This window comes from Schistocerca cancellata, chromosome 9 (assembly GCF_023864275.1).
Source record: "Schistocerca cancellata isolate TAMUIC-IGC-003103 chromosome 9, iqSchCanc2.1, whole genome shotgun sequence".
In the NCBI taxonomy this organism is placed as follows: domain Eukaryota; kingdom Metazoa; phylum Arthropoda; class Insecta; order Orthoptera; family Acrididae; genus Schistocerca; species Schistocerca cancellata.
This window is the reverse complement of record NC_064634.1, coordinates 266,773,151-266,795,259: the sequence shown is the minus strand read 5'-3', so window position 1 is coordinate 266,795,259 and position 22,109 is coordinate 266,773,151.

Genomic DNA, 22,109 nt, shown 5'->3' with positions numbered 1-22,109 from the left:
ATATTCCTAAGTTTCCGAAATATATTTCACACCGTACCTCATTTCAGACTGTTAGGAATAGTGTAAGTATATTATATAGGATCGCAGATACGTGAGTGGTTTGAAGACATTTAAATTAACAGAACGCAACACGATGTCCTCGACGGCGAGTGTTCATCAGAGACAACGTTATCGTTGGGAATGTCCCAGTTACGTGTGACGAGACTGCTGTTATTTTCTATAGACGCAAATGATCTGGCAGACATCACGGGCAGCAACAGACGAGTGTTTCTTGATAATGCTGCGGTGAACGTGAAGGTGTCGAAGATGAGTGACTGTAGGATGATACAAGATAACTCAGATAAAATATATAGTTGGTGTAACGTATGGCTGCTAGCTCTAAATATGGGAAAAAATCTACTTAATAAGGATGAATAGGAAAAACAAACCTGTAATTTTCGGATACATCATTAGTAGTGTTCTGCTCGACACAGTAAAGTCTGGTCGGACTGGTATGAAAAGGAACGAGTGTGGGAGGATTGTTGTAGGGATACAGATTGGTCGACTTTGGCGTTTTGTGAGAATTGTGGGAAGGTGTCGTTCAGCTGCAAAGGCACCGCATATAGGACGCTAATGCAAAATGTTCTTGAGTACGCTCGATTGTTTGGGATCCGCATCAGGTAGAATTAAAGTAAGACATCAAATCAATTCAGAGGTGAGCTTGAAACGTCCCCTTTGAAAAATTATATACGACTTTGCTTAAACTGACACACAATATTTTTTAGCGAAACGAAATCTGACTTTCAGAAATCCCTACAAAGGAATGGCCCTGACTAACAATAACCTGTACCTTTCACAAATCACTTACCTCATAAAAATCTTCGTTACTCAAGCTACTGCAATACAGCGAGCGCCACTACTGCCAGCTAAATAAAGGATTCAAACTACAGAAGGCACAAACTACTGATAGGCATAGTTAGCAATTGAAAGATGTTAATAGAGAACAAACAATGTATTTACCTTAACAGTCATAATATATATAGTAGTTCATGACATTCAGTGTTACAAATTTCAAAACTCCGCCATCTCTCCCCCCACATCCACCACTGCTGGCGGCTCACCTCCAACTGCGCAACGCTACGCGCTGTTCACATCCAGCTGCCGCTGCCCAACACTACAATGGCAGACAACAATGCAAACTAGCTACAGACTGCACACAGCACAGCCAGTGATTTTCATACAGAGCGCTACGTAACGTTGCCAATAAGAAAGCATAAATAGCCTAATAACATACAAGCTGATAGATTTCTTACAGGTAGGTTTCAACAAGACGCAAGTATTACGGAAGTGCTTAGGGACACAAAATGGGAATCCCTGGAGGGAAGGAAACGTTAGTTTCGAGGAACACTATTGAGAAAATTAAGGGAACCTGCATTTCAAGTTGGCTGTAGAACAAATCAGCTGTCGCCAATGTACATTTCGCGTGAGGACCACTAAAGTAAGACGAACTGGGGCTTATACGGAGGCATGTAGACAGTATTTTTCCACTCGCCGTATTTGCGAGTGGAACAGGAAAAGAAATGACTAGTAGTGGTGTCGAGTAGCCTCCACAAATCACGATATGGTGGCTTTTTTTTTTTTTTATACTCCGCGAGCCACCTTACGGTGTGTGGCGGAGGGTACTTATTGTACCACTATCTGATCCCCCCTTCCCTGTTCCATTCACGAATTGTGCGTGGGAAGAACGACTGCTTGTAAGTCTCCGTATTTGCTCTAATTTCTCGGATCTTTTCGTTGTGATCATTACGCGAGATATATGTGGGCGGTAGTAATATGTTGCCCATCTCTTCCCGGAATGTGCTCTCTCGTAATTTCGATAATAAACCTCTCCGTATCGCGTAACGCCTTTCTTGAAGTGTCCGCCACTGGAGCTTGTTCAGCATCTCCGTAACGCTCTCACGCTGACTAAATGTCCCCATGACGAATCGCGCTGCTTTTCGCTGGATCATGTCTATCTCTTCTATTAATCCAACCTGGTAAGGGTCCCATACTGATGAGCAATACTCAAGAATCGGACGAACAAGCGTTTTGTAAGCTACTTCTTTCGTCGATGAGTCACATTTTCTTACAATTCTTCCTATGAATCTCAACCTGGCGCCTGCTTTTCCCACTATTTGTTTTATGTGATCATTCCACTTCAGATCGCTCCGGATAGTAACTCCTAAGTATTTTACGGTCGTTAGCGCTTCCAATGATTTACCACCTATGGCATAATCGTACTGGAATGGATTTCTGCCCCATGTATGCGCATTATATTACATTTATCTACGTTTAGGGAAAGCTGCAAGCTGTCGCACCATGCATTAATCCTCTGCAGGTCTTCATGGAGTACGTACGAGTCTTCTGTGTCTTCGGTGTATGTATGTAGGTACGTAGATGTAGTACGGTTGTGTTACCTCACATGTGCGCCATGCCGAGTTTCCCACACTGTAGCTCCGTTCTCTGAATAGATGTCGCAATGTGTGGCGATGAGGATGTCACGTCGTGTGGGGTCCTGCCCATTCGTCTCTTACAGGGTGCCTTAAACGAAGCTGCGTTCTCGGAATTGATATACAACAATTCAAGCAAGTCACATTAATAGTTTTTGTTACAAATAAGAAGATTGAGAATACTTAAATTGGAATTTACAACAGTGTCGCAGACGAGGGGCGACTTGCAAGAAATTCAAAGTACTTTGCTGTTTACAAGGTCCATGTCATATGGATCACACGTCACTGCTGTCGTAGTTTTCTCCTAGTAGGGTCCGAATGCTGTCCGGCCGAAGCTGGCAGGAGCGGCGTTTACATTCTTTGGCTAGAAGGCGCTTCTGTCGTGGTGTGGTCCTTGTCAGCGGACTACACGCTGACGTCGTCTCACCGCCTACTGTGCTCTGGCGATCTTCATGCCAGCGCTTGTCGATACGCCGCAACATTCATTCCTCTCCCCCCCCCCCCCTCACCCTCACTCACCACCACTCCCTCCAAAGCCAAACTACGGACCGTTGCCGTGTGCGAAGTGCTATCACGGTTGGGCGGGTCCAGCTCCATTGGCAGGGCGACGCGGAGGAGGTGAAGGCTCCATGAGGTCGTCATCACACCCTCTGGCAGCCGCTCTGGCCGCGCTGTCCTCTGGATCCGTGAATCTGAGGGAAGAGACACTGAAAGATCATAGCGTACATGATTTCGATGGCGGCGCTGCGAGTCATCTGGACCTGAAAGAAGATACGTGAGAGCGCCAAGTCGACGGACGATATCGCCTCGCGCCCACCGTCTGCTGCCGCTGAAAACCTTGTAAAAGACAATATCATTCGCCGCGAAGCGATACTTGCGCCCTTGCTACGGCGCTGGATGCTGAGGAGGGTGGAGCAGGTGTAGGAGCGTGCGATCTCGGCGGCCGAGAAGCAATTCCGCTGGCGGCGGTCCATTTCGTGTGTGCGAACGATATGAGGCGAGAAACCATTGCAATGCTTGATCATTGATGTGTGAGGAGCTACGTTCCGCCATCTGCTGCTTGAAGATTCTGACAAAACGTTCCGCTTCGCCGTTTGACTGTGAATGGGTCGGTGAACTAATTAGATGCTGTAAGCCATTGCGTTCACAGAATGTTTCAAATTCATTTGACGTGAACTGAGGGCCGTTGTCTGAAACTATGACTTCAAGTAAAGCTTCGAGACAAAAAATCGATGACAACAACTGAATTGTGCTACTTGACGTTGTCGAGTTCATCGGCACAGCCAAAGGAAACTTGCTACATGTCAACCACAATCAACCAAAGGGTGTTCCGAAAAGGTCCCACCAAGTCCATGTGTACACGTTGCCATGGAGACTGCGACTTTGGCCAAGCAGAGATTTTTTGTGGCGGAGCGGTCTGATTTTCCGGACGTCATGTGTGCTCTTAGGATGTTCATAGCCTGCCAAGTATAGTGTCGACGAGCTAAATGTTACGCACGAACAATCCCACAGTACACTCGAGGTATCAATTTAAAAAAACGCCTTCAGTCACAATTTTTCTTGTTTTATTCAGTATACTATGCATTTCGGGCAAAATAAATGACGTATCAAGACGAATTACACCTGAAGATGGACGCACCAGGTCCGAAATGCATCGTGTACTGAATAAAAGACGAAAAATTGAGGCTGAAAGCGTTTTATTAATTAGTACCTCGAGTGTATTGAGTACATTCACGTTTGAAGCTGCAAAATATGGATGAAATTTTTAAAAAATTCCACAGTGTCTTTGGTGAAGCAACTGAAACACTTCTTTTTGCAAAGCTTTAGGTAACAACACACGTGACTGTCCAGCGTCATTTTGAACAAGAAGTACACCTTTCAGAACAGCGAAGCTATGCCGACGGGCAGAGTATCGGGGCACTACAGCGTTCCTTATGCTATGCAAGGAACGAGGCCAAGATGTGCGAATGCATAATAGCAAAATTCTGAGCGTATATGTGACAACAAGATACAGCAGAAGCGTCAAAGTCTCTATCAGGGCCAATTGGAAGATGTGACAGTGCGTCCGCATTACCATGTTGACCTGTCGGACGATACACAATCTAGTACTGGTATTGAGGTAACAACAAATGCCATCTTTTCAAATTTTGGGCAGTTCGGACAGGAACTGGTTTCGTCGGATGAAACAAAGACTGCAATGGCTTGTGATCCGTTACTAGGCAGAGTTTTCTGCCATACAAATAGTGGTGGAATTTGGTGACACCATACACAATAGGCAAAGCCTCTTTTTTAATTTGTGAATAGTTACATTAAGCTTTGTACAACTCTTTTGATGCGAAAGTAATAGGCCTGTGCTTACCACCAATCCTGTGCGAAAGCACTTCACCGACTCCGTAAGAGGAAGCGTCAGCTTCCAATACAACTGGTTTGTCAGGATCAAAGTGAACCAAGCCTCGATCACTGAGCAATGTATCTTTAAGGTTTTTGAGAAGTTACTTGTCACTTATCTTGTCTAAGAAGGGGGACATTCCTGCGACGCAAGCGATGCAATGGAGCTGCGATTTGAGCAGCATTCGGTATGTACCGAATGTAATAGTTCACTTTTCCTAAGACTGACTTCAGTTTTGTGACACTGCGAGGAACTGGTAAATGTCGTATGGCCAAGAATGCGACTGAAGAGGATGTACACATTAACAGTTTATGACATGACCAAGCTGCTGCAACATAGGTTAAAAAAAACGCACTTGTCCACTCTACTCTTGTGTCCTGCCTCAGATAACACACGAAACAAAGCACGTAAATTCGCAATATGTTCTTCAGGTGTGAAATCTCGTTTCGCAGGACAGAGCGGATCAGGTTGTGGAAAGGGGTCCAAATCAGTTGCTGCTAGTTACACAAACATACAAACTTAATTTGCTAAAACACTTAATCACACATTATCTTAAAAAATTCAGAAACAATACGGCTGAAGGCTGAACACAACTTATTAAAATTGCCTTAAGGAATACTCATGGCTGAAGGTCTTACTTACAAAATAGAAGAACAGAGGGCCTAAGGCCTGGATAACAAGAATTTCAGTAAGAAAATTTTAAAAGTTTTTAAACCAATGGCTTTTCAAACATTATTTTAAGATGTTTGAAGGCCTTATCTTAAAATATTCCACATAAGGTTCGGCTGAAGGCTATACACTGAACATAGAACAACTCAAGGCTTAACGCTTGGATAACAGAATCAAGACACAGAGGAAAATTCTCAAATTTTAAATTATTTTTCAAATTTTAATTTAAGGCAGCTGAAGGCCTTATCTTAAAATATTTCACGTAGAGCTTCAGCTAAAAGCCACACACTGAACATTAAAAACAAACTAAATTAATACACAGTAAGTGAGACTAAAAGAAAATCACAATCCAAAACAACAGAACAGTGGTGCTCAGAAGAGTTCCTAAGGGTCGGCCAGGGGCTGAAACTCTAACAAAAGTTTAGGTGAGAAAAGCAGCCAAGCGTAATACTAAACAATCGGATGGCAACAGGAACTAGGGACGGCCGAAGAACCAACCAAAAACCTAATCAATTCCCTTCCACCTGACAACCGAAAATATCAGTGAAGATGAAGATACCAGCAGCACTATATCCTGACAATCGGCGTCTAAATACATTCAAGGCACAATAACCACTCAAAAAAAAAAAAAAAAAAAACAACAAGGCTGTTGAACTACATGCCGTGCCAGACAGCACCAACACGGCGAGGAAAACACGCTACCGGAAAACTACGCTAATGACCAGGGCAGGTAACCGGAACGTAACGGCCACAAGGCAGAAGATATCACTGGTGCACTCCACTAATAAGTTACAATCAATTCAATAGTTAAACACCATACAGGAAAACGGCTGCAAAATTTTGACGATTCCAGCACACCATACATTGCTGCTTGTAGCAACGGCCCAGGAAGCAACAACAGGCAATGAAAGAAGAGATGGTCCGCAGCTCTTGGTCGTGCGGTAGCGTTCTCGCTTCCCGCGCCCGGGTTCCCGGGTTCGATTCCCGGCGGGGTAAGGGATTTTCTCTGCCTCGTGATGGCTAGGTGTTGTGTGATGTCCTTAGGTTAGTTAGGTTTAAGTAGTTCTAAGATCTAGGGGACTGATGACCATAGATGTTAAGTCCCATAGTGCTCAGAGCTATTTTTTGAAAGAAGAGATGTCACAGCAGTTGAGGTCTCATAACAGGTTAACTGATTACTCAACTCCAGTATCCAGGTTCGGTGGGCGAAGAACTGTGCAACTCTCACAGCTAGTGCCTCAGAAATCCGACTGCGCGTGCACGCCGCCAGCGCCACAGACTTCCTCGCAACTCTGTCGCAACCGAACGACTGACCGCCTAACACACACCACTAGACGGAAATATAGCGGTCACACCAAAGATGGTAGAGCAGTACTAATATAGATAAGCGCTGCTGTTGCCACTGACGGAGGCAAGTCAGTAACTCGTTATAATAGTAACTCAGGGAGCAATAAGACGCCACTCAATTGTGACCGAGCGGTTCTAGGCGCTTCAGTCTGGAACCGCGCGACCGCTACAGTCGCAGGATCGAATCCTGCCTCGGGCATGGATGTGTGTGATGTCCTTAGGTTAGTTAGGTTTAAGTAGTTCTAAGTTCTAGGGGACTCATGACCTCAGATGTTAAGTCCCGTGGTGCTCAGAGCCATTTGAACCATTTTGAACTCAATTGTGAGAAAATTCCAAAGAACAAACGGCATCAACGCGAGCCGGCCACGGCTCAAGGTGTACGACCTGCTACGAGAATATCGTCCAAATAGTTTGAACAGTTTGGCATTTCTACAGTCAGATGTGCCAAATTCCGTTGGAAAATGGCGGGTGCGGAAGCACTGCCAAAAGGCAAACTCAAATATTTAAACCAGCCCAAATTAGTATTTACTGCACACACATTTGAAATTCTTCATCGAGAAGTATTTGAAGATATGCGTCGCGCGAATCAATTTTTGAAAAGCAGGGTCTAACGCCTAATTTGTCCACGACATCCTCTGGGCATGACAATGGATAAGTAAGTATCAATTGCATTTGTGGGTTGACTGTAGACTTAAAGTCGACACAGAGGCGAACGAGACCTGAAGGTTTGAAGAGAAAACCAGTGGACATGCTCATTGACTAGCTGATATGGACGTAATAACTACCTTGCAATTCTTTTAAGTGTGGCAGCGACTTTATGCGTAATGCAATGGAAACAGTTCTGGCGTGGCAAAATTTTTGGCTGAGCATCGTCTTAAAGCTAGCAAAATTGTTAGCCTCGCCTAAACCCTCCAAAAAGAGTTCGGGGAATTCTTTTACCAAGTTCTCTACACTGTCTTTTTCGTGGAATGCAAACAGTGACAACACATTGTCCTGAATGTTTAAGCCAAACAAATCAATAGAATCAAGACCAAATATGTTCTGACAATCTTATGATTATAGCACTGTAAAAGTCAATGTTTGCATATGCGAGCGATACATGGCAGATAAAGTACATTTTCTGAGAACGGGAATGTCTTGTCCTTTATAAGCCATCAGTTGCGTGATAGTTTTAGACAGGCGTGAGGAGCCTAACCGTTCACAAGTGAGTCGATTTAGCCCTGTGTCCAACTGAAATTTCACACGTTTCCTACAGATAAGGAAATGAACAAAAAGTTTGTTCTGCTGGCATATCGCTGATGAAACAGCATGATTGCTAGGTGAGCTAATTCCTGTTGACTTTGAATATACTGCCTTAATGACATGGGACTTGTGACTAGATTTTCGTGAGTGGGTTCCTATTCTTATGCTTGTCTGTTGCAAACATACAGAGTGTACATGTTTCCTAACACAAGCGTAATGCATAGCTTGTCGGGAGGGGCAGTCTTGAGGTTTGTGCCTTAAATAACGCCGAGGGAAAGACATAATTCTGTTCGCCTGTGTAGCCGCCGGTTTAGCAAACTACTTACACGACGTACAGAGTTGTTTACATGGTGTGGCCAGCGCAAGCAGCCACTGCGGAATGGGGCGATAGCAAGCAAGCAAGGGACTCAACCTGACATAGCTGGCTGCTCAAACGCATGAGCCGACAAGGCACTGGAAATGTACTGATCTAGTATTTGCACTACATGTTGTAATGATGGGTCAGAGTGTTTGAAAATTTGTTCTACGAGTTTCACATCAGGTACATTGTGCACGATCGCATCATGCAACGTAACATCTGAATATAAAGCACCGCAAGCACATTTGAATTTGCATTTCTTTGTCATACCCTGGAAATCTGTTACCCACTCGCGATAAGTTTGTTCTGACCGCTTTTTGAAACTGAAGAATTGTTACTTAGCTGCTACCACATTTACTTGTTGGTCATAATAGTTATTTAGCCACCTGTTCATAACTAAGTCCACTCGGAGTGGGGTTAGGAAATAGTTTTGTGATTAGCCAGAACACTGCAATTCCACCGTTGATAATAAATATGGAATTTTGACACATGGCTCTGAGCACTATGGGACATAACTTCTGAGGTCATCAGTCCCCTAGTACTTAGAACTACTTAAACCTAACTAACCTAAGGACATCACACACATCCATGCCCGAGGCAGGATTCGAACTTGCGACCGTAGCGGTCGCGCGGTTCCAGAACGTAGCGCCTAGAACCACTCGGCCACCCCGGCCAGCTGGAAGTTTGACAGTACATGGGAAATTTTGAGCGAGGATATGTGCTTCAAACTGGGACAACAAATCGAGGCAACCCTCTTCTTGTTCACTAAACCGTCAGAAAGGTGCAATATCAGCTGTAGTGGGCAGTGCTGGTTTCGTCAGGAGTGGAGCGTTGGCCAGGAGCTGCTGCAGTGTGTGGAGTAACGTGGAGATCTGTTGCATCTGGAACTGAAACATCTGCGTTAGCTGTGTGGCATCTAACGTTTGCGGCTGTGACTCCCGAACACGGGGCGGGACAGGTGGGGTGGGGAGGTTGGAAAACACATCTACATCTACATGGATACTCTGCAAATCAAAGTGTCTGACAGAGGGGTCATCGAACACCTTTACAATTCTCTATTATTCCAATCTCGTAGAGGGCACGGAAAGAATGAACAACTATATCTTTCCGTACGAGCTCTGATTTCCCTGTTTCATCATGGTGATCGTTTCTCCCTATGTAGGTCGGCGTCAATAAAATATTTTCGCATCAGAGGAGAAAGTTAGTGATTGTAATTTCCTGAGAAGATTCCGCGGAACGAGACATACCTTTGCTTTAATGACATCCACCCCAAATCCTGTTTCATTTCAGTGACACTCAATCCCCTATTTCGCGATAATACAAACGTGCTGTCCTTCGTGAACTTTTTCGACGTACTCCGTCAATCCTATCTGGTAAGGACCCAACACCGCGCAGCAGTATTCTAAATGAGGACGGACGAGCGTAGAGTAGGCAGTCTCCTTAGTAGATCTGTTACATTTTATAATGTCTTGCGAATAAAACGCAGCCTTTGGTTAGCCTTCCCTACCACATTTCCTTGCAATTTAAGTTGTTCATAATTGTAAATCCTAGGTATTGCAACAAACAGGGACAATCAAGCAAAGTATGTACAAAGAAATTTGCGGCAACACCCACCTGATAACACTGATTAGCAAAAACGACAAGAAACTGTTAAAGCAATTGAACACCCGTGTGAAGGAAAGACAAGAGAAAATTAAGGGACCAGCAAAAAAATTCCGTTCCCGTCAGGCGCTGGGGTCGACGGTTACTTGTCGTCAAATGTGGGGTCCTGCCCACTCGTCTCGTATAGGGTGCCTTAAAGGACGCTGCGTTCTCGGAATGCTGTACAACAATTAAAGCAAGTCACAATAATAGCTTTTATTACAAATAAGAGCCGCATGGAGTGGCCCGCGTGGTTTGAGGCATCATGTAACGGACTGGGCGACCCCTCCCGCCAGAGGTTCGAGTCCTCCCTAGGGCAGGTATATGTGTGTGTGTGTGTGTGTGTGTGTGTGTGTGTGTGTGTGTGTGTGTGTGTGTTTCTTAGTATAAGGTAGTTTGGTAGTTTAAGTAGTGTGTAGGTCTAGGGACCGATGACCTAAGCAGTTTGGTCCATTAGGAATTCACACAGATTGGAACATTTACAAATACGAAGATCTACAACATTTAACTTTCAATTTAGAATAGTGTCGCAGGCGAGCGGCGACATTCAAGTAGTTCAAAGTCGTTTGCTGTATACAAGGTCCATGTTAGCCACTGATATTGATCACACGTCACTGCTGTCGTAGTGCTCTCATAGTACTGTCCTAATACTGTTCGGCCGAGGCAGGCAGGAGCGGAGTTTATATTCTCTTCTGCTATAGAGCGCGCGTCCTTGTCAGCGGGCTATTGGCTGACGTCTCACCACCTTCTTTGGTCTTCGAATCTTCGTCTTCGTGCCGGCGCTTGTCGAAACACCGGAAAACGTAACAAATAGAAATTTTCAGGTTCCTACCCGACGCTGGTAGCGGAACTCTCTCTACCAGTCCTGGTTCCATGACTTCCGCCACTGATCTGTTTATGTGAAATACGCGAAGTTTGACTGAGGAACGGAGTCCACGTTAAACGATGACGAGTGTATAATAAATATAAGGAAATGATTTCAAGTTTAGTGGAGATCATCTTCAGCACGCCACACCATGTATTTACTTAAGCATCATACCCGGAAGCAATATAATATGGGGCTTTCACGTTAAATCCGTATTAGGGTCAGCAAATAGTAGACTTAGGTTAGAGAAATGTTTCTGTGAATGTGCGGTGCATCTGAAAACGATATCGGATTAAGATATCAATGCGAAGAAAGACAGACTATTTCATGCTTTGGGAGTCTTTATCACGTAAGCATGGTAACAGACTTCGAACAAATTCAGAGATGCGCTGTTAGGATCGTAGCAGGTCATTATAGCATATGTGCAGGAACAACCGATATGATGGAAGACATACAGTGGGAGTCATCGTAAAGCAGAAGACATAGTTCTCGCGAAAACCCTGTTGAAAAAAAATTAAAGAACCTTTATTCAAAGAGTAAACCTGCATTACAAAGTGTTTCCTTGGCCTTCTCGATTGCAAGACCTGTATCGAATCGGGCGACAGCTCCAGCATCATCCACAAACAGTATTAGTCAGTTTGATTATAGTTAATCTTAACAGTAAGTACCTTGAATATTGATTTCATAAAATGTAAAAAAAACCTCAAAGAAAACTGGAAAACAAGACACAGAAGGAAAGAGTCGGTAATCTACGAAATTATACAACTGAACGCTAATGTGCACCCAGCAGTCGAGTCTTTCTGTTCTGTGATGTGATGAGTAGACAACCAACTTTGAAATGTAATGCACTTTCGTCACAGATCGGGAACACGTTCCTCACAGTAAAAAATAAACGAGCGCCTGTAGCTGACAACATCAGAAACTGTAATAACATGAAGTAGACGCGGAAGAATCGCGGATGTAGTTGATCATAAATAACTTAACAAGAAAATGAATGAGTTACCAAAATGCCTCACCACAGCCATAATATGAGCAGGCAACGGTTCACCAAAGAGGGATAGTGTGTGTGTGTGAGAGAGAGAGAGTATTCTTCAGAATAACCCAACTAATGGACATGTAGAAGGCAACTAAGATTTTAATTTCGATTACTTCCTCAATGCGTCACATTTCCTCGTCCTCTCTGTAGCTTTCGAGTATGTATGAGGGCATGATTGGTGAATGTGTTGGGCTTAGAAAGGTTAAGGGCTGTTTAAAAAGGATTTTGGGTAGATATGGTAGGCTTCTCAAAACAGAAACTAAGCAAGCTAAACAGAGGCATTCCTTGAGGCATTTCGGAAAGATGGGTTCTGAGAGGTGTAGAGGACGGAGGTTGGCCTTCGGCCAATAGTAAGGTGGCAGTTCGAATAACGGCCGGGGGTGGGTGGTCGGAAGAGTGGCGGAGACTGGTAGCGGAGAGGACGAAGAGTGGACGCACTCAGTCCGGAAGGTGTAAAATGTGACTTGCAGTATATCATAGTAGATACAGTTCGCCAACCAACTGCTCCTCTTTCGCTCTTCTCACGAGAGTACTTGAAAATCATGTGCTCAAGCACCACTGTGGGTACCTTCCCAGCTCTGTGCTGTCGTACTTGTGCATTAATTTATGTTGTAGCGGCATTTCACGTAGTGTTTCGCGGCGTGCTTCTATGTAGCGACGCGTGCAATGGTTGTGCCGTGGTGTGTGAAACTGAGTTCCCCCTCAGCCTCTCTACAGTGTAACCATTGATCGTCTGATAATAGGAGACCAATTACCTATTTCAATACTTGTCAGCGTCGATAATAGTATGGACCACTGATTCCAGATTATGTTCAACTGTAAAATCTAAAATTTTAATAAAATTTCAGACAGCTAAAAAGAAAAAACACATTTGGAATATTCACACGATTATCTCTCGTCTCCCAAAGCTCGAATCCGTAACTGTAATAACAAAAACCGCCTTCCTACCTTAGGAAATTACACCAATTAAACCAGCATTCCCCCTTTTTATAGCCCAGTATGAATACGGGCGTAGGCCTGAAAAATTGCTAGCGGTTATAGCCTCCGTTACTGAGAGAGAGAGAGAGAGAGAGTGTGTGTGTGTGTGTCTGTGTGTGTGTGTGTCTTGTTACCTGCTGCGTGCTCTAGTGGCTCATCAGTAACTAAAAATCAGGGTCGCACTCACACGAAATATTATCATGCACATTCAACCACAGTAGGGGGGACAAGAGCACTGTGTCATACTAGTGTATGAGCACCAAACAACCAAGCAAGCAAGCAGTATTGGCCAGCAACGCAACCAAGGAAGACACTGAAACGAAATTTTACACACAAACAGCAAACTTCACTAGTAGTAGAACGGTGGAGGGGGGGGGGGGGGGGGGGTTGTGAACAACTACATCCGCGATCCTACGACGCCTACTTTGTGATTATACTGGTTTAGTGTTGTCCACTAACAGTGCTCGTTTGTGTGTTACTGCGAGGCACGTATTCCCAATTTGTGATGGGCGTGCTATACATTTCAAATTTTGTTGCCTACTTGTCACGTTACTCAGCAGCGTGACTGGCTTGCTGTGGACACATGTGGTGCTTTCTGTAATATTATATCGTAGATTACCTACTCAGCCCTTTGTGTCATGATTTCCAGTTTTCTTTGAGGTGTTACATATTTTATTAAAGCAGTGTTCAAGGCACCTACTATTACGAATAACTTCAATCTACCTGCCTCACATATTAACTAGTGTTTGAAATTTTATGAAAACAGTGTTTATTCAGTGTTCATTTGACTTTAGATTGCTTTGGAATTTCATTAGCATTCTGATTGGGGGTTAGTGCTTAGCCAATTAGCTTTATTTTGTTAATATGATGTTTAATGCTTTCAGTGCTTGTCAGATTTATTTTGCGCATTGGTTTTAATTTTAACTAGAGTAGTGTTCAATTCAGGCGGCACGTGTGTGGTACAGACCAGAACAGACTGGAACAGTAATGACTGCGCCTAGCTGTATGAGGCACAAAAGCTATCAATTATACCGTAGGTACCTGGAGTACAGAACACGAATTAGTAAACATTAAATCACGGACATCCCAGTCGTGTGCAACCAAATGAAATCAACACCAACGAACCCGTAGGATTGACACAATTTCAACAGAGCGTACGAAATATAATTAGGAACACACAGGGGGGCTACAGCTAAATTAAATTAACTAGACATTTAAATGGTAAAACGCTAGGATCAAACCCATGTCAAAATTCTCATAAAAGTATTCGCCAAATACCCAGTTATAAATCTGCCTTTGCATTATTTATCTAGTGCAGAGAGAACACCCAAACACTCCACAGACAATATTTGGGAACAACCAGGCTGTCGAATACCATCTCAGCTCGAATATGCACAATGATGCCTGGAACAGACGAAACATCACTAATGAAAGAGGGTAAAACAACAGATTTTCAAGGTAACGGTGTCAGGGAAACGACTAAAACCTGGCGCAATAACGTAAGATACTATTCAGCACCGATCTGAATTTAACTGGCTGTAAAACTGATTTGTGCAATGAATCATGACCATGGATTATAGAGCGCACCGGCCTTGTCGTAGTGGCTACACCGGTTCCCGTGAGATCACCGAAGTGAAGCGCTGTCGGGCGTGGGCGGCACTTGAACGGGTGGCCATCAAGGCTGTCATGCCCTGTCGCCATTATTTAGGGTGCATTCAGCCTCGTGATGCCAATTGAGGAGCTACACGACCGAATCGTAGCGGCTTCGGTCAAGAATACCATCATAACGAACGGCAGAGCGGTGTGCTGACCCCATGTCCCTCCTATCTGCATCCTCCTCTGAGGATGACACGACGGTCGGATGGTCCGGATGAGCCACTTGTGGCCAGTAGACGAAGTGGTGGGTTATAGAGCAGGAGAAGACGGCAAACTGCAGTTAAAACAATTTTAGAGTAAATACGCCTGTAGTTATAGAGGCCAGAAAACATTTTCAAATAAAACCAAATAAGCACAGGAAAATGATCTTAAAACATTCCAAGAGTGGCTGACAGCACATATTTTTCAGTTGGTAGATAAGTGAACCAGATCCACGTAGCAACAGCCGTCAACGATCCCCAAGCCTCCAGGCACCCGGGCTAGTTAACAACACACCGCAAGTACTACCGACTCCAGCCAAATCGACGACCATTTCGCGAGATACTTGCTAAACTCGAAATGCTCTCACCTATCTGCTCTGCACTCACCCGTTTCCTTTGTCTCGGAGCGCGCCACCTCGCACTCGAGTCACAACCAACGATCAAAACTCAAAACAGAGAGCAAGGGTCGATATCCATAGAGATGCCACAGCTCATTATTGGTTAACCAACTTATATTTGTTTGCCTGTGAATTTTCTGCTATTGAAAGGTTTAATTTCTGCTGTTATTAAGTCACTGTTCTGGTACGTGGTTGTCGGAGTGTTTTTGTTGTGAATTGGCAGGAGCCAATTCACGGAGTTTGGAGAAAGCCGAAAGGCACGCGTTTAAGCTCACGCAGGCTGGCGTGAGGTCTGGAAAATGACAAGGAATTATTGTAGCCAAAAATAGTACATAGATTCTGGAATACTTAACTTTAATCCATAATTGGAGAACAGCGCTCTTGATGATACATAATTACAATCTCAATATAAACTGGTAATGGCTCCTTGCTAGATCGTAGCAAATGACGTAGCTGAAGGCTATGCTAACTATCGTCTCGGCAAATAAGAGCGTATTTGTCAGTGTAGCATCGCTAGCAAAGTTGGCTGTACAACTGGGGCGACTGCTAGGACGTCTCTCTAGACCTGCCGTGTGGCGGCGCTCGGTCTGCAATCACTGACAGTGGCGACACGCGGGTCCGACGTATACTACCGGACCGCGCCCGATTTAAAGGCTACCACCTAGCAAGTGTGGTATTTTGCGGTAACACCACAGTTTTGACTCCCCAAACACTTCCCTAACGTTTCATTTACTTTTCAGAGCCACTGATATAGGCTACCCTGTGCGACATTCATATTCTGTGAGTACAACATTGGGCCGCTTTATCGACTTGCTTTGAGTTACAGCCCAAATGTAAGGAGCTAAGACGGTAATGAAGGTTCTGATGTATAGACTTTCTGCACAGTGGGGATGTCGTGTGAGTAGGACCTGCTTTATCAATCAGCTTTATGGAGCTACACATGCCGATGGGCTCATCTTGGGGAAGGTCCAGGAAGATGGGGGATGGACAGAAAATGATGGCAGTGGGGAGGGGGGGAGGGTTGATGAATAGAGAAATAGTGGTGCAGGAGTGAATGGACATTGAGAGGAAGAGCAGGAGGTGGGGAAAGAGTCTGGGTGGGGGAGTGGGGGGTGGTTGTAGGACGTGATGGCAAAGAGAGTGTGGTGCAAGTGGTGTATGGAGAGAGGGGTTTAGGAAGAGATGGGCCGAGAGGAGGACATGGGGAGAGAGAGGGGGAAGAGTGCGAGGAGTAGGAGGTACATTTGTGGAAGATAGAGCCGGGTAGTTGGCAGCTGAGAAAGGAAGCAAGGTTGAAATTAGATAGAAGAGATACTGTGTGGAAGGCACAAAGGGTCCAAGGAAGCAAGACAGTGTAGGAGAGGCATTTGAAAGACGGAATACATAAATACCCAGAACATATACCTTACACATTTTAGAGTGTTCCAGGGTGCAAGACAGTCATTCACATCGCATTCATAGGAGACAAGGCTTTTCTACGCAGCAGATAACTTTTTCTTATCCACTGGCGATCATGGCAATAAGTCTAGATCGCTACCAACTCCGAATTTAGCTCTTGGCACTACAACGCTGACAGATGACGTTCACCGGGCATTCGCCATACCCACACCCTGCCATCAGATCGCCACATTGTGTACCGTGATTCGTCACTCCACACAACATTTTTCCACTGTTCAATCGTCCAATGTTTACGCGCATAACTTTTGCATTCCTAGAACCGATGATTTTGGAAGTGCGATCATAATAGGAGGTGTTGACCTCATACCGCTCATGACTGGTTTAGGAGAAGATATCTAAACCTTATTTTTTCTGAATCCAGGAAGAGGGAGCGCAGGAGACAAGTCAATAACAAAGAACGCTGTGAGAGGTTAAGCCAACTATCCGTCAGCACACAGTCACTCTTGCTGTCAAGAGGATGTCCCAGTGGCAGGCGTAGTCGACATCCTAAAGTGTCACCAGATGACACACTCCCCCCCCCCCTCCAAAGTTTTATGCAACATTTCTGGGAGGGCGACCGAGGAACCTGTCTGTCAGTGCAGATGCCCCAACCATGCCCGAAATCTAATAGGAATAGGAAAGAGGGACTGTGAGTAAATGGTTGATGTTCCTACACCTAAAATAGGTTGCTGGACTGAACAAGACTGACACAGAGGCATGATCTATTTTTAGGCATCGCTACCATGTATCTCTAAGCAACATTGAGGACTTTCTAAATATGGTTCAATTCACGGATGACAGAAATCCACTTCTTGGTCATGGCATTGCTCGAGCATCGCTGCGTGAATGTCCTCGTAAGTGGAAGATTACTCCCCCCCCCCCCCCCCCCCCCAGAAGTTCTTTCACGTTGCCAAAAATATGCAAGTCTCTTGGTTCAAGATTTGGGCTTTCCCATACACATCGTCCGCTCCTCCCTCCACCATCTGCGGACCAGGTCAGGTTGTTGTCACTCATCGTTGCATTTGTTCCATACATAACGCCAAAATATCACAGGGATTATGTGTGCAATTTAGAGGTTTTGTCACGATAATCGTGCTGTTCCGGGTACTTGCATCAAAACAATTTCTGCAGGAGAACCAGCACATCTGGTCTAACAAGGTGACCATGCACCAGTCATGGAGCGTAATGGTTATAACGTGGGACGACATATGAGAACTACTTTCCAAATTCCCTATGTACAATGACAGCCATCGATTCCAGTAATTTTTTTTTCAGAACAGAAAGAGAACTGCATAAATACGAAGAACTGGACTACCGAAACATTACAAGGACACAGTACCCTAAATAATTATGGGATTGATGACTTGGACTCTCTCCTCCAATTTTTGTGACTAGTTGAACTGCCAACAATAGAATCATCACTCAGTTTAAGGACTTACATGTCTTAAAGTAGGCATAGTCTAGTTTAGAATTTGTTTCAAAAATTTAGTGACATTATAATTCACAAGTATTATCAGCATAAAAAATTCTCTTTTCGTGCGCAATGTAATATGTGGCAGGTCTTCTGGCGAATTCATCAGTAACTCTAACGTTGATGATAGGCACCAGGGAAATCAACCATGTGCATCTTCCTGTTTGTCAGGTTGACGATCTCACTTCCATCCACCATGTTTGAACGACAGGCATAATTAACTGGGTCCAGACAGGGTTATAGTTTAAAAACTCGGGGCCTTCATTCCAGCACAATCTGGCACGAGGCACAAGGAAATAATACCGTTTGATGCTAGGAAATTAGTTCTTCATCAAATTATTCAGTTATTCCTTGAAATGGAATAATGTATTTTGTACTATTTAAAACAATCTAATTCTCCGCTGACACTTGAGAGTATATTACAACAATAACAAAGAATATAGCCTTCTTCCATACGGTACAAATTAAAGTGGTGTGCGCAGATTGGTGATGTTCGTATTTACGCGAATTAATAACTGGTAAGAGCTGAACGAGATATACGAAATTCTGAAGCAAGTGAAGAATCTCACAACAAGCGTAATCCTGATGCTAACCTCCGAGGACATCAATGTGAAACCACGCGTATCACTAACAGAACTGCGAATGAAATATTTAATATCAGTAGGACAGTTACTATGAGAATATTCATCTGATCTTGCAATAATTTAAGGTGACGAAGAAGTCGTACAAAGATTAAGAGCTACTTCATACAAACATTTTCTATTTTTCCTATCTAACTGATTGTGCCAACTTCAGTGAAGCTGCTCCAGTTTCAGGTGAGCTATGAATTTCGTCGCCATTCTTCAGAAACCACTGGATTCCCGGTCCATATGCCAAAAAAATGCCAAAAAATTTATTCGTAAGAAAAATCCGAAATGCAATTAGAAAAGCCTAAACATATCCAATAAATTTTACTGACAGTCGTCCTGGAGGAATTAAGTTTCTGTATTTTGAAACCGAAAAATTTTACTGGAAATTACTAGAATATGATGTTTATCAAGTGTACTAACCTTTATGAATAGATTTGGAATAACTGAAGTGCTCCTTATAGCGGGAGACATCAGCAGGTATAAAAATCGTTTCGTGAAACGTTGATTTCTAAATTGTTAATATGTTAGTTCAGGATTTTCAGAGGATTATGTTAACTGATTACTATTATAGTAAGAGGTTTTACAGGTGTATTTCATCTCTTAACTGTTCTGCTAGTAGATTTATTCAGACACAATAAACAGCGCATAAAACCATCATTTTAGATTGTTCTTCTGTAGGTGACAATATTAATACCAGAAAGTGAAGTCTCTATACTATATGTATGTCTACGCTAGTTACACTGTACAGTGAATTCCACTGAACTGTTGGAAGCACAGCCAAAAGTCAGTACACATAGACGGGTCGTCGACTAGGGTTTAACGTTGTTCAGACTCCTTCGTGGCATACATATTCTACCTCGTTCCCCTTTAGTCTCGATTCTGGAACTTCTTTCGGTATATCGGAGGTGACAGGCAATATACGCCAAAGCGAAAGCGCTCAGCCTCTTATCAGTTTAGCTTTGACGTGCATAGCCGGCTGAATGTTTCAAGAGAAGGCTTGTGACGTCTGAATTCAGTGAAAGCCTGTGAACATGATTCTATCTTCTGTGACTGTTAACACCCGTTGCGTTCCTCCTCGTGCATTTACTGTCGTAGCACGTGTGACATAAATACGAGGAATTTGACATCTTCATCTTCAACTATTGTAGTGTCTTCATCAGTTGCGTGTAATATTACGGTATTTTGATGACTTTTACTTTATGGACCGTCTGACAGCAACTGAATGAAACACAATTTTAGCGCCATACTAAACACATAAACTAATACACAGAGTTGCAAACATTCTAAAGAGACAGGGATTCCCAATAGCTTACAAGTCTGGGCAAACCCTCCAATCACTGCTAAGACAACCAGCTACTAAGAGGGACATATTCCAATAATCAGGAATATATAAACTTGAATGTATACATAGACATGAAATGCAGGAATTTTAAAACACGACACAAAGAACACATCACTCGTTGAAACTAGGAAACAAACCATTCCACGTTTGCAAAACATTTAAAATACCATAACCACCATCCTACAAACATCGAACAAGAGATGAAAATAATGATAATAAGCAACCTGACAAACATCTTATACAAATGCAAGAAAACTTCCACATTCAGAAAGCCATCGCTGAAAGCAAACATGTGATAAATGAACAAACACACACCAGCACAGGCTCCCTACTACACTTAGTAAAAGATAACATAACATAAAAAATGCATACACAAACAGATCACAGATACTTCAATAATTACACTCAAAAGTTGGCAATAATATTCGATCTTTGGCAATAAAATCTGACAGTCGGCAACAAAAACAAAAACATTGGATCGAGACAAGTGTCAAGTTCATAGTGCTGTGAAATGTGGGGGAAAAAGGCAAATTGGCATTTAGAAGAAGAAAAACAAAACACAAAAATGGGACAGGAGCGTAATGTGTAGGAAATCGTCCACGCAACCTGTAAGTACAGTTCAAAACATTACTACTCAATAGGAAATACCAACCACCAGAACTGTTTATAACCTATAGGTACAGTGACCAAAATGTAACTTAAATAAGCAAACATATGTACATATTCCAGACCACTGAAGACGCCTAGGAGAAAATAAAGGCGAACCACGTATGACACTAAAATTATGTTTCATTCAGTTGATGTCAGACGGTCCATCAAGTAAAAATTATCAATATACCGGAACAAAGAATTTGTGTGTCGCCTCGCTGCTCTGAATGGTAAAATACTGTGAAAAGATATAGTACCGATTAGCCATAACATTTACCTGTTCTCCACTTCAACACACAAGAGACTGTCAGTGTGCTCTCAGTGAAAAAAGACGAAGTAAAGATCTAGTACCGACTAGCCACAACATTTAACTGTTCTACACATTAACACACAAGATATTGTGATATTTTGTGTCTAAATTATTTTCACACTTGAGCAGTGCAATATGTATCTCCAGCAGATGTGTTGAACAGGCACCTCTCAGAAGTCACTACATTTTGTAACTGTTCACACTTAACTTTCAGCTCTTTACAACGAGCAGATATCTCAGTATCTACAATGATAAAAAGCTAGAACTGTACCATATTAGTTGTTGGTAGTCAGCTGGAAAGGTGAGTGGATGGTTCTACTGTGGCTCCATTTCGATTACGCAGACAACGCAGTATACAAGACCCGACGTCCGATTTTACGCCGTGAAATCCGCACCTAACCACTCACACATGCTGATGAACTAACTCCCATTTCACATACATCGTGAAAATATCTATGTGACATTATGATCATAACGACCACAGTCAACGGAATTCAAGCAGTGGGAGAATATTGAAGAATTAGTGGACGAGTGTTTTACCTCTGAAAACTGGATGAACAGTCGCCTACTTCCCCTTCTGGCGAAGTTTGTCGCTATAGTCCTCATGTTACGAAAAACACGTCTGTTCAGGAAATATAGTTACCTAACTCGTGCTACCAGTCCTTCAACTAGATGTCTAGTTAGAGCTCTTTAACGGAGGGAGATACATGCAATATCATGGCATAACTTCTCCCCCAATATAAAGGTGATAGCTCCATATTTAGCGTTGTATTGCTAAACGAAGAAGGATGTAGGGGTACTAATTGAGATCCGATTCCTCAAAGCTGAGGAAGTTTTGTCTTTCCCTCTTTTTGGGGTGTGTGTGAAAGCGTAAAGGGAGTAGCGGGGAGGAGGAGATGGATAGACATTGAGGGTAATAAGGAGATGAACAAAGCGAGAGTGAGGGGGAAATGGACTGAGAAAGGGGAGGAAAGGCCAGAGAATGGAAAGAGGAATAGTGGGGGGGGGGGGAGAAGAGGCGAGAG